Genomic DNA, 14,514 nt, shown 5'->3' with positions numbered 1-14,514 from the left:
AGATCCTTCCTCCAGGTTTCAGCTTTGATGTCCTTCCTGTAAAACTTCCCTGACCCTCCTCAGTCTGAGCAAGGCGCGCCTGCCATGTGACCTCCCTGCTTCCATTCTAGCACCCATATCACCGCATTGTAATCAGCTGTCCCCCACCCTTACACACATAAATATACTAGGAAGTCGGGGGCCACGTCTATCTTCCGTGTTAGGCCCTGGCACCTAGAATAGTGTGATTCTCAGTCTTCAGTGTGAATGCGAATCACCTACAGAGCTATCTTAAAATGCAGATTCCAGGTCCCTGGAGGTTTTGATTGAGTAGGAAGCACCAGAGGGAATTCTGACAGATTTTCCATGTACTGTACTTTGAGAAACACTAGCCTAGAGTATTCTCAGTACTTATTAAGTGTTTCTTGAATGATTAGATTGATGTTCTCCATTACATTAAGGACCCCCAGCTTGAGACCTTCCAGCTGCAGCATAGTGTATTTTGCTTCTCATATGCCTCTGGCCCCTCATGCTTGGGGTTGGTCGCATTCTGTCTTGCCATAACTCGCATTCTATCTTGCCATAACTCTGAACATGGGGACAAACATATGTTTATGTTGAAGTAAACATAGTGAGAAAAAGCTTAGAGTTATGAAGACATAAGCCAGGCTGCAATTGGCAATGAGAAGTCAATCTCTCCCTCTCTCTCAGTCCTTTCCATCTCCAACCTTTTGCTGTTTACCTCTGTGTCTGCTTCTTACATCCTCATAGCTCTAAGGCCAGTGGAAATTAAAACCATCTTTTTTCATTCCTTAAGCTGAAGGCCTAATCTCAGTTCTGAATGTACCTGATTACCTTGACTTGGGTCATCTTCCAAGCCCTGGACTGTGTCCTCCTATGTGCCTGTCACACCTGTGTGCAAGTTGATTGAGCTATGGAGGCTTTAGGAAAAGCCCTGAGACAGAAATACTGAGACTCAGCTTTGAAGTCGGAAGCCAGCAGGTCTCACAGGAACTGTCCACTATAGTGACAGCTGAACTCAGACGGGACTGGCAGATGTGGCACAGGGTACCAGGAGCATCATTGAGGCTAAGAAGATCAGTGTTCCTAATATAGGTGGACCTGTAATATATAAGCTATGGGATGCACATCTGCCACAGTGTCATACTGACTGACTGACAGGAAAAGAGATTGTTATCTGCAATATTCTGACTGATGGGACACAGTGAACTCCATAAAAAGAGATTGATATTGTGGCTCACACCACTGTTTAAGTCAGATCATTACTCGAGTCTTTTGTCTCCTCCCAAAGTCTACAACCCCCAGCTAGACTATGGCTAACTGCCATTACTTCATTGGTTTCACGTTTGTCTCTTTCAAGGTAATTATAAATCATCCCATTAGATTCAGCATATTGCTCAAGGCTTTGTCAGAATCTCTGGTCACAACCTGAAGTCAGGAAAGTCAATAATCCAGGTGTGCACCTAAGGGCCTTCTGCCATGGGGGTTCAGCTTTTGGGATAGGCCCTTTAGAAAGGACAATTGTTGAAGAGCTCATCATTTGTAAATTCCAAGATTCCACCATCTGTGAAATCCAGCATCAGTTCTGTTAGATTGAAATACATGAAATTGCTAATATTTGAGCATTTTTTTACTTACAAAAACAACCATTTTATATGATTTAATCTAATCTAAGCAGCACACGTCACTGGGAAGAATTGTTTTTCTCTGTCTTTCTATCTAATCCTCAGCCTGCTAGGTTTTGGAGCCCAGACACAAAGGCAAACACTGAGAGTATTTTTTAAAGTCCATACACCTTAAAAACACAGATATGCCAAATGTCTATGTACCCGAGTCCTTCAAACTTCTACCATTTTCTACTAATAAGATAGAAGAAGAGAGTATTAGGTAGGATATGGGTTAAGCTGCTATAACAAGGACTCAAAATAATAGTGTCATAAATGAGAAAGAAATTTAATTTCTACTTCTAGGAACTGGTATCACAGTACCTTTCAGGGACCTGGACATCTCCTACTTTGTTGCTCCATCATCCCTAAGGTGTTGCCTTTGTCCATGTGGTCCCAGGTGATTCCTTGTTCCAGGTAGCAAAATGGGGGAGAGGAAAAGGAGGGCATATCCCTGCCATTTAAGGGCAGGACCCTGAATTTGCATGCATCACTGTCGGGTCCGCCGCCGGCCGACCCGAACAGCCCTAGCCTCATTCCTTTTGGTGGGTGAGCGAATGGCCTGGATTCCTCTTTCCCTCCTGTCCCCTTTGGAAGGAGATGGGGGAAGAGAGCCCTGAAGAGAGGTGAGCACACTGCCGGCCCCAACCAGCCCAGATTAAAGGACACTCAGACGCAGCGGGGGTTCTGTCGAGCAGTTCTGTTTATTATCACACAAGCACTTGCTTTTAAAGGCAAATGGGGAAGGGAGGTTTCTTACATCCTCCAATCAGCTTAAAGGTTACGAGAGCATGCATCTTGTCTCAATGCCTAGCTATTGCAATCACGCAGTGTTCAGGAGTGCGGAAGCGCACATTTGGCCAATAAGGGCTAAGGCAAGGTTCCCGCAGATACTCCCACCCTACTTCCTCCCAGGCGCCCTCTTAGGCTGCCACGTTAATATGCCCTTGTGGGCCCATAATGGCACCGCTTGTAATGTCACTTAAGGTGGCGTTAGTTTTTAAGGCCGACACATCACTTCTGTGCACATTGCACTGGCCAGCAGCACTTAATCACGTGAACACACCTAGCTCCAGGGAAGCTGGGAACTATAGTCTTTAATGGGTGTCCATGTGTCCAGATAAAACTTCAGTTATTATGTCAGTGAAGGAGAACAGATATTTGGGAGACAACTAGTATGTCAGGTGGTCAGGGGGTTGGTTCTGAGTGTTTTTAAAGGGGAAGACAAAGAGTCTGTCTCTTTCTCTGCTTTGCCATTTTCTATTATGTGAGACCCCTGGGTCACTGTCACCACCACCAAAGCCTTCACCAAATGTGTTCCCTGGACTTTGGATTTCTCAGCCTCCAAAACTGTAAGTAATAAATTTTGTTTTCTTATAAATCACCCAGTTCCAGGTATTTTGTTATAAGCAACAGAAACAGACTAATTAATATAGGCACTTATCTTAGCTCGTAGGTTTTGAGGGTGAGAACAACAGGATCGAGTACCACTGGGTCAATCTCCTATTGTAGTCCACTTCGTTGATTGTCTACCCAACAGTAATTCCCCAGCTTCCTCCTTGAGGACAAAACCCTGGTTTTTTTTTTGTTGTTGTTGTTGTTTGTTTTATTTATTTATTTATTTTTTTTTTTAAAAGATGACCGGTAAGGGGATCTCAACCCTTGGCTTGGTGTTGTCAGCACCACGCTCAGCCAGTGAGCAAACCGGCCATCCCTATACAGGATCCGAACCCATGGCCTTGGTGTTATCAGCACCACACTCTCCCGAGTGAGCCACGGGCCAGCCCAGATCCCAAATTTTTGTATTGCCTTAAGCCCTATGTTCTTTCCTTTATACAACATCACCTCTCAAAAATCTACTCTATAACCTTCTTAACAACTGAAAAGAGGAATCTAAAGCGACGATTTCTCCTAGAGTGTTGGTGGAAAATCCCAAATCTCTCCATGGGTTATCAATAATCAAACACCTTATCAATGCAAGGCATTTAAATATCCAAGTGAAATAACCAGGATGGGGAAGTTCTTTGATTGGAACTGGCTTCAGATCCTAGATTAGTAAATTAGCATGACTCTGCCTTTTCTGAGGTCTGCCTTGCTCTCTAGGGTGTGTGATATACAATCTTTGTGACAATATTCAGCCATTTGTCCTCTTCTATCCTACCTCTCCTGTGAGCCAATCTTAGACACCTAGTTTAGACAAATAGTTCAAATTCATATAACTTTACAGGTTACATAGTGATTTCGTATATATCCGATTTGATCCACTAAAATATTGACTGAACCTTGTCAGATTTTGTACTAAACCTACAAGCCTGGGAAAAGGGAAGTTGAGTAACTCATGGTTCCTACACCCAAGTTGTTCAATGTCTAGTAAAGACAAACAACTAATTCAAAGTGAGAAGTGCTTGGACTGGCCCGTGGCTCACTTGGGAGAGTGTGGTGCTGATAACACCAAGGCCAAGGGTTCGGATCCCTACATAGGGATGGCCAGTTAGCTCACTTGGGAGAGTGTGATGCTGACAACACCAGGTCAAAGGTTAAGATCCCCTTACCAGTCATCTTTTTAAAAAAGAAACAAAACAACAAAGTGAGAAGTGCTTAATGCAGTGGCTTTCAAACTTTTCCAACCCTGACTCACAGTAAGAAATACATCTCTTCCCAATATAAATATATGTAAATATAAAATAAATGTTTAAGGTCCACTGAAGTGATTTTATAACCCACTAATTTCATGACCCCCATTTTTAAAACCATGCTCTAATGACGTACAGAGGGCAGTGGGACACAGAAATGGGAACCAGTAATGCCAAGTAGTAAGTTGGGGAGGGACAGTGAGAGTTCTCCAGGCAGACAAGATGCCAAAGGTATTCTAGCCAGCAAAAAGACATGGAGAGAGCATTACAAATGTTACAGATTATTCCCACAAGCAGAGACTGAGCGCACAAGAGGCCAGGAAGGTGGAAGACGGGCTTTCTGTTAAATGTGGTCAATTGAAAGCACACTAAGAGTAAAAGAATAAGAATAACAGAAGCGAAACAATACGTGGAGATATAACAAAAACATTTTGAAAGATGGAAAGCTAATGGAAGAGGGATAACCGGCTGGGGATCCAAGGAAGCTGAAGCCTGAGTGCAAACACCTAGAATAGGCCAGCAAGGACCGAGGAACATGGAACTGGGAGCATAAAGTACCTCTGAAGGTGGGGATGGAAAGAGGGGCTGGAAATAGAAGGTGAGTTTAAGGTCTATACAGAAAGCAGCTAAAATGCCCAGATTCCCTCCTCTAGCCTGGAGGCCAGGTGATTGTCTCTCTCCTACCCCAACAGAAAGCAGGAGGTGTACTCTCTGGAGAGAGGGAACCAGAGGAACTCCATATTTCTGGTCATCAGACACAACTGAGGATGAAGAGGAGCAGAAACCATAACTTCCTTTCACCTGGCTTCTAGAACACTGGCAGCCAGACCCATGATGCTCCCCAGGCCGGATACTACAGGGTTCTGCTCTGGAGGAACCGAAGAGCCAAAGAGAAAAAATCCATGGATATTAACATTGGAGTTCCCAACAAAATGATCATCTCAGCCACACCACGCTACAGCGAAGATGACAACTGACAAGTCCTAGAGAACATTCAGTTGGCCTTTGAGTGCCTCTGATCAAATATGAGAATCGAACCAGGGTTTGAGGGAAGACTCTACCATGAAAGACAGAGACCAAATAAAGACACAAATGGGGGTAGGGAGAAAGCAGGCATAATGCGGGAAACATCAAAATACAATTAATACAACTATATTAAAAATAATAAATGAATATAACATTAATAATGATTAATACAATATCTTCGGAGAGCAGATTTTTCATCTAACACACAGGAACAAGAAACTGAAAGAAAGGATATTTGGAAAACAAAGAAAGCTCTTATAAATAAAAAACATAATCACAGGAATAAAAAATTCAGAATAATGGTTGCAAGTATTTTAGAAAGTAGAACAAAAACTATAAAGGAACGGAAAAATAGGAGGAAAAGATAAGAAAACCAGAATATCAGCCCAGGAGTTTCAAGATTTTTTTAATAGGGTGCCAGAAAAAGAAAATGGGTGGGAGGAAATTATTTGTTAAACTAAGTGTTACCAGCATCCAGGTCCCGCTGCTCTCCACTCAGAAACAAAAGACTCATCGGTCCCAAATGGTGGTGCGAGGCAGGAAGTTTATTATCAGATGTCTTAGGAGACACACTAGAACTATCTCCCCACTTTAGGGTTTGGCTGGCGGTGGTAGGGGGGAGATTTAAAGAGGAGCTGAGGAAATGGAACATGGGAAATGAAAAGCAGGAGGGAAAGGGACGTGCAAGGGGCCAGGTGCAGTCTCTCCAAGATTCGTCTGGTTTCTGCTCCTTGCTGTTATCTCATGGTCCTGCTGGAGGGTGGAATCAGCAAAGCTTTATCGATGTCTTCCTTGGTTTCCCAGTGTCTAGATAGTATGTGCAAGTCTGCAGCTCCAGGCTGGCTGGAAAACAACTTTACATTCACGTAAATAATGTCATCATGCTCCATAACCAAGGTTCAAGTGACCATGGGAAAAGAAGGAGCTCAGAGAAATGAATGCCAAGAAAAAAACGTGTCCTTTTAAAATCTTTTAGAGCCCATGCAGTTTTAGGTCCCAACATGGCTTCAGTCCTGCTCACTCCAACAACAGTAGAGGCTAGAAAGCTACGAGAAGGGCTATGAACAGGAGATTAAGGTCTGCAGTGAGGAGCATATGAATTTTTTTCTTATTTTTTTGTTTTTGGCAGCTGGTGGTTGCGAGTATACAAACCCTGGACCTCGGTGTTACAATACCACACTCTAAGCAACTGAGCTAAATGGCCAGCCTTTCTTATGTTCTGTGACAATATCTGAAACTTTAATACCTGAGTATTCCCACCCTCTCCCTCCCCCATCTTCCAAGAAGAGGGCCTGTGATTCTGGCATAAGGGCCTCCTGGACTTTTCTATGCTGATGGGGGCATCCTCAGTAAATTTAGGTGGTCCCTTGACATCAAAACCAAGGCCCTGTGACTTTGAGTCTTTAATCACAGTCCCTGAACTCTCTCCCAGCTTGAGGCTAGCCACCTCTATCTTTCAGGGGCCCACTCTTAGCTTGACCTTAGCCTGAAGAATGAGTCAGAGTTGGCCTGGTGGAAAGTAGAGAAACAGGTCCAACTGAGAGACACAAATACAAAGGAGTGAAGAATGAGAATGGGGAATTACAAATATTTGTTGTTCTGTGGTTGGAATATCTGATTGGGGGGGAATTGGGGAGAGACATAAAGCTGAACAGCCAGGAAGTTTTTGTATTATTTTGAAACGTGTGCTTATAAACATCTATACACAGGTGTTAAAATTAGGATTCAAACTCACCTCTTGATTCCAATTTTAGTATTCTTTCCATACAGTCAGAGGGCACTATAATTTAGATGAGCCTTTCTCAAACTGGGACAATTTTGCCTCCAGGGGATATTTGACAAGGTCTGGAGACACTTTGGTTGTCACACTGCTGTGGGGGTAGGAGGGTAGTGTGGGGTGGAGGGTGCTACAGGCCCATGTCCTTGGGCAGCTCTGCTTCTATGGTTTTCATGGTCTTAGGCCATGCTTAGCTCTCTCAGGATGGAGTTGCATGCTGATAGCTTTACAGTTCTGGGGTATCTATGGCTGTCCCTTGTGAAGTATGCATAAAACAAATGTACTTCACAGGGCCTGGTTTTCCAAAGCCTTGCAGTTTCAAATATTGACCTTGCAAAGGACAGGAAACTTCCCCCAGGCTATATAGTCTTTGTTGTAAGATAAAAACATTGTAACACAGCAAGGTTGCTGGCTCAAAGACAGACAGGTTAATAATTGATATGTAAAAATACTGGGAAATTGCTGTAAGAAGAGAATGTTTTCTAAAATCAAGCTTTTGTCAGTGGATCAACTTAATTGCATTATAGAATGTCACCTTGCTTCTCTTACTGAATATTACCAGCTTTTATTGTTAAGCTGTACTTTTAAAAAAAAACCCACCTATGTTCTCTACCTGTAACTTCCTGGTCTGGAGAATAAATGTGGGAAGAGAACCCCAATTCATGGTTAATTTCCCAAATGGAAGGAATGCCTCTATCTTGAGGGTTCTGGGAGATTAGCCCCTTTTTGGGGTTTCTCACTGCTCAGAAGAGATGGGCTTTGAGTAATCTTTGGTGGCCCCATCACCCAGGGGAAAAGGGATGACAAATCCGTGGGAGGCAAAGTAACAGTCCTGCTTACATGGCTCCACTAGACATGGCACTGGTGGGGTTTCTCTGCTGCAACTTCAACCCCACATTTCCCCTCAGCATTGCTCTAGCAAAGCCTCTATGTGGTGACTCCACCCCTGTGACAGATCTCTTTCTAGACCCCCAGGCTTTTCCATACATCCTTTGAAATCAGGGTGGAGGCTGCCAAGTCTCCACAGTTCTAGCATTGTGCGAGCCTGCAGGCCTAACACCATGTGGATGATGTCAAGTCTTCCGGCTTGTATTTTCCAAAGCTTCAGGTACAGCCACACTTGGGGCCAATATAGCCACAGCTGGAGCAACCCAAGCAGCTGGAGTGATGGTGCAGGGACCAGCATCCTGAGATGGCCCTGGACAGTGAACCCATGGAGAGCGATTTGGGAAAGTTCCCTAAGACCATTGTCTCCCTAGGTCTCTGGGCCTGTAATGGAAGATGCAGCCTCCAGGATCTCCAAAATGTCTCCAAGGTCCTTTTTTCCTTTTCTTGATAATCCCTTTCTTTTGTACTAATTTTCTTTGCAAACAGTCACTGGGGTACACTACTGCATGCTCTCTGCTTCTCTACCATATGGCCAGGCTGCAAATTTTTTAAATCTTTACACTTGGCTTCCCTTTTAAATTATAGCTTTATGTCATGTCTTTGCTGCCATAACTCAGTGTAGGCTGTTGCAAGTAGCCATGTGGCTTCCTGAATGCTTTGCCACTTAGAAATTTCTTCCACCAAACACCCTGGGTCAGCACCTTTAAGTTTCACATTCCATAAAACTTATGGGCATGAACAGAATACAGCCAAGTTCCTTGCCAGTTCATAGCAAGACAGATCTTTATGAAAGAAAGTGAGCCGAGATGCTGGGTACCATTCAAGCTTTATTAAAGAAAGAAATCTGCTGGGCTATGCTTAGAGTGGCACAGGGCCCAGGGCTGCCCTGAAAATGGTGAACAGCACCAGGTGTGGGGGTGGTAGAGGTTATATAGTGTGCCAAGGGTTGGCTGATACCATCAAGGAGGATCATTATGCTAATGTGGATTGGCTGGAGAACTGCATCCTTGCAGAAGCAAAAGGGGTTTCTGTTTAAGTCAGGAGGCTTCTCGTAAAGGGAAGGGGGGGAGGGGAAGGGCTGGGCAGCGCCATTTTGTACTTGGGCTTGTCTAAAGTGGCGCTGGTTAAGGGCCGGCCCGTGGCTCACTCGGGAAAGTGTGGTGCTGATAACACCAAGGCCACGGGTTTAGATCCTATATAGGGATGGCCGGTTAGCTCACTGGGTGAGCATGGTGCTGACAACACCAAGTCAAGGGTTAAGATCCCCTTACTGGTCATCTTTTAAATAAATAAATAAATAAATAAATAAATAAATAAAATAAATAAATAAATAAATAAATAAAGTGGCGCTGGTTATGTTGCAGATCTTTTATTCCTGCCTTTTAAGTATAGGAAAAAGGGGAAAAGGGCGGAGGTCTCATTCTTCTGAAGCTACTTCCTGCTGGAGATGGATGAAGATATGGAAAAAATAAAAGATTTAGGTGGTGGGGTATTGGTTTCGTGTGGGGAGGCTGTATTCCTCCGGGGAAGGGTCGCTGATTGAGGGGCTGATATCCTCCTTGTAGGGACATTCAGCGACCTTTTTGTTGGTGAATGCCTGCATTTGTTTCGGTAAGAAATTAGAGAAACACCAAAAGAGACAGGGACCAAAAAGCAGGATGAGTCCCAGCACAGTTAGGGGTCCTAGTAGGGGCATAAGCCAGGGTATCCAAGGGTTCAGTTAAATGGTTTAAGTTGTTTTGGATCACCAGACTCATTTATGTAATAACAGCATTCCTCCCCCAAGAATAGGCAGGTGCCATCCGTCTCAGCTGCAAGGAAGAAAAGGGCCCGACGTTTCTGTAAAGCGACTGTCGTGAGTGAGGTGACCTGTCACTGGAGGGAGGAGATGCTGTCTATGCTTAGTTCTTCTGAGAGTTTTTGATAGAACTGAGAGGCAGTAACAAGGCCTGCTGTGCCAGTTCCAGTTGCAGGAAGGATCCCTGCCCCAATTAAAACGGTACAATTAGTGCCCTATGGGGGTGGGGGGCACATCCTGAGGGTGGGGGCTGAAGTTAGTCCCAGTCCCGTCTCCATCCCTCCATCTGTCTGGATGATGATGTCAGGGACGAGCCAAAAGAATATGCAAGAAGTCGCATTAGGGGGGCAGGCAAGAGGATAATGTAGTTTTACAAAGGAAATATATTCCAGTTTTAGGGCATGGATGAGGAGGGGGCAAGTGAGCTGTAGCATTTGGTGGTATCAGTAAGGCAGAGTGTGGGCAGGCCCCACACAACGCTGACAGTCCCCACTGAGGTGAGATTAGAGGAAAGTGAAGAGACATGTGTGGAAACATTGCGGGCTGCATCACCACATAAAGTTTCTCTAGAAGTGGGAGACAGATCAGTTGCATGGGGACCAGTCTGATTTGCTGAGGACTGCATCGTCCCTGTGGACCTGGAACCTCCATGTTCCAGGTAAGGGGGAGCATTGAGATAGGAAAAAAAACACGGGAAGGATGTGAAGGGTTAGGGAGCCAAAAGAATTTATTTTATTTTATTTTATTTATTTATTTATTTTTAAAGATCCGGTAAGGGGATCTTAACCCTTGACTTGGTGTTGTCAGCACCACGCTCAGCCAGTGAGTGAACCGGCCATCCCTATATGGGATCCGAACCCAGGGCCTTGGTATTATCAGCACCGCACTCTCCCGAGTGAGCCACGGGCCGGCCCGAGCCAAAAGAATTTAAAGAGGACATTGCCACAATGAAATTTCTAAGAAGCATCCTACTGATAGGAGGTAAAGGAGGGCCAGGAGAAACCTTCCTATAATGTTACACTCTTTTGGGGCAGCTGCTGCCAATCCTATAGCAAGTACTAGAACAGATAGTATAATAGTAGCTCTTGTGCAATGGATGTAGAGTAGGCCTGCAAGAGTGAGAGGATAATCACAGGGGGAAAGATCATCCTTCTTCTGGGATTGGGGGAAGAGTGAAAGTCCTGGAAATTTTTAGGTTTGTGGGTCCTAAAATGGACAAAGTGTGAGGAGATGTCGGGTTGGGGTTTGAGTAGAGGGACCCCTCTGGCTTGGTTAACAAATTTTTGGGTGAAATCTCAGGTGCTAGTTTTACCAAGGATAAGTGATACCAAGGGGCCTTTCTTAGTATTTTTACTGCCGTGGGGTGGCAAGAAGTACTGTATAGGCCCTTCCCAACATGGCGAGAGAGGCTTTGGGATTCGAGTTTTAATATACACTTGCTGTCTCGGGCTCAGTTTAAAGTCTGAGAGGGTGTTGGGGAAAGGATGAGGTAATAGAAGGTTGGCTTGTTCCCTAAGAAGCTGTAGCATCCTCTGAGAGGAAGAGTGGGAGCCTGGTGATTGAGCAGCCTGTTTTGTGGTCAGATCCGCTAGTTTGTTTCCCTGGGCTATGGGGTCATTGGAGGTTTGGTGTCCTCTGTAGTGTATAACCCCAACCTCTTTTGGGAGTTGTGCAGCCTCAATAGCTTGTGTTAGATTTACTATGGCATAACCTGCCCAGGGGGCGGGCATGGAGGTGGTGCTCCCATCTATGAACCGTGTAATGGGATACAGGGAGATGTGTGGAAAGGGATTGAGAAAGAGGTCTAAAGCCTCCATGCAATTGTGTTCTAAGGGTCGTGAGTGTTTGCGGATGAGAGTGGCTGGATTTGAGGGAGGGCAAGGTTTAAAGGAGAACTGGGAGTTTTCAATGGAAGTAAGGTGAATAAGTTGTAGGCGGGAAAGGGAGAGAATTGACTTGGCTGAGAGGGTCTTGACTGTTTGTGATTTAAAAGTTAGTTTAGAGATTTCTTATGCTAAAAGGGTGGCTGCCGCCAAGGCCCATAAACAGGGGTCCATTCTTGAGCTGTGGTGTCTAGTTGTTTAGAGAGATATGGGACTGGGAAGAAAATATGTCCTGCTTTTTGTCCCAAAACCCCGACTGCCAATCTTTGGATTTTGGTGACATATAGGATAAAAGGATGAGATAGGTTTGAGAGAAATACAGCTGGGGCTGCGAGGAGAGCGGCTTTTAATTGCTGGAAAGGAGAATGAATGGGCTTTGTGGGATCTAAGAAAAGAGCAGGATCCCCTTGGCTGCCCCATAAAGTGGTTTTGCTAGCATGCCAAAGTTAGGAATCCACAGGCAAAGATACCCTGCAAGCCCCAAGAAAGAAAGGATTTCACCCTTTGTGGTAGGAGTAGGGAGTTCAGAAATTAGACTCTTGAACTGAAGAAGAAATTTGGGCCTTGCTGGGGACACCTGGAGGCCAGGAAATTAAGGAGAGCAACAGTGTGGACCGGTGAATCCTCATAGGAGGGGCTACAAAGGAGGAGGTCATTTACATATTGTATTAAAGTGCTAGAAGTTGGGGGAAGTTCAGATAAGTCTTGAGTTAAGGCCTGGCTAGAAAAGTGGGGGCCATCCCGAAACCCCTGAGGTAGTACTGCCCAGGTAAGTTGTTGGGAATGGCACGTGTCAGGATTAGTCCTATACTAAATGGTATGAGCCCTTAGGCTTTATAACCAGAAGGATAGGTGTATTAAAAGGTGAGTGGGTAGGCCATGAGAGATGAGAAGAAAGGAGTTTGTGTATGACAGGTTTTAAGCCTATTAGGTGTTTGTTAGCAATGGAGTAATGTGGGACATTAGGGCACAAAGAGGGGTTCAGCAATTTAATAAGGATAGGGGAATGGTGCATAGCAATGGAGGGAGAAGAAGCCTCCCATACTAGGGATTAACTTTGTCTGAGGGGGAGGGGAAGGTGGAAACCCCAGGGGACAGGTCTGGGTGTGGCCTGGAGTATTGTACAATACAACAGGAGTATTGTAGCTGGAGTTAAAGTGTTTAGAGTAAGAGTAACTTTGAATTTGAAAAGAATGTTCCATCCCAGTAAGGGGTCTAGGCACTGAGGCATTATTAAGAATTTGTGTGTGATTTGGGTGTGATGTAGGGTGCAGGAAAGGGCTTGAGTGATCCGTGGGTGGTATTCTGATCCAGTGACCCCTACTATTGTGATAGAGGATGGGGTTGTTGGTCCTGCATATTTAGGAAGGGTAAAGTAAATGGCCCCTGTATCAATGACAAAAGAGATCAGCTTACCTGCCTCGAGGCGAGTTACCATGTGGTGATCTCTGTGGGGGCCTCAGGCCCTGGTCATCATCAGTCCTCCTCCTGGGCAAAGCCGAGAAGCTCTGGTAGAGATGGCCGTGAAGCCAAGGGTTTTGGTTGGGGATTGGGCCCTTCCTCTGTGGCAAGTGGCACAGTTAATCCCCCAGTGACCTGGCCATTTGTAGTGAGGATAGATTACAACAGGCCCGTGCTGAGTGGCCAGCTGACTGCATTTGAAGCAGTTCTTGGGTGGCTTGCCCCTTGAGGCTGCCGGCTTTGGAGTATGTGAGCCACAGATGGCATTAGGCAGGAGCTGGTATTTGGCCTGATCTCTTTTATAGTTTTTTAAATATCAGGGGCTGATTGGGTAATGAAATGAGAGTGTAAGAAGGCCATGCCTACAGAGGAGTTTGGGTCTATACGTGTGTATTCATGTAAAGCCTCAGAGAGGTGGGTTAGGAACTCGCTGGGATTTTCAGTGGATCTCTGTGTGATTTCTTTAAGCTTGTCATAATTGACTGACTTGTGAGTAGCCTTTTGGAGGCTGTGAAGTAGGTGTGTGATCAGATTATCCTGGAGATCCCAATCCCCGTGGCCAGCCCAGTTGGCCTTTACTGTCCAAATTTCTATTCGCCATCTGCTCACCACCACTTAGCCAGTCTCTAAGAAGTTCCAAATTTTCTCTGGTTTTCTTGTCTTCTAAACTTTCACCAGCATCTAGACTTTTTCTAGCTTCTTCTTCCAAATTCCTGCAGCCTCTCCTCAACACCTAGTTTCAAAGCCATTTCCATATTTCCAAGTATTTATTATAAGCAACACCCCACTTCTCTTGTACCAATTTTCTATATTTTTCCATTTCTGTAGCTTATAACAAAATACTTGGAACTGGGTAATTCATAAAGAAAATGAAATTTATTGCTTACAATTTCAGAGAATGGGAAGTCCAAAGTCCAGGTAATACATCTGGTGAGGATCTTGGTGGCGGTGATAGTGACCCAGGGGTCTCACCTGGCAGAAAACAGCAGAGAAGAGAGAGAACTAACCACTCACATGATCTCCTTTTAAAGCCACCAGAACCATGCCTCTGACCACCATTATTAATCCATTCACTATGGCATGGTCCTATAATCTAATCACCTCTTCAAGGCTGCACCTTTCAATTACCATAATAGGATTTCCCATCCTTAACAGTTACAGAGGGGATTTTAAGCTTCAATGAGGTTGGGGGGGCATCCAATCTACAGCACCTCCTAAAAGCCCCACTTCTTAATACTATCACATCCACAATTAAGTTTCAACATATGAATTTGGCGGGGTGCTATGGCTGAATGTGTTCCCTCAAAATTCATATGTTAAAACTTAACCACCAATGTGATACTATTAAGAGGTGGGGCCTTTAGGAAGTGACTGAGTTCTGGGG

This window comes from Cynocephalus volans, chromosome 1, assembly GCF_027409185.1.
Source record: "Cynocephalus volans isolate mCynVol1 chromosome 1, mCynVol1.pri, whole genome shotgun sequence".
Lineage (NCBI taxonomy): Eukaryota > Metazoa > Chordata > Mammalia > Dermoptera > Cynocephalidae > Cynocephalus > Cynocephalus volans.
The sequence above is the reverse complement of the archived record's forward strand: the minus strand, read 5'-3'. Positions refer to the sequence as shown.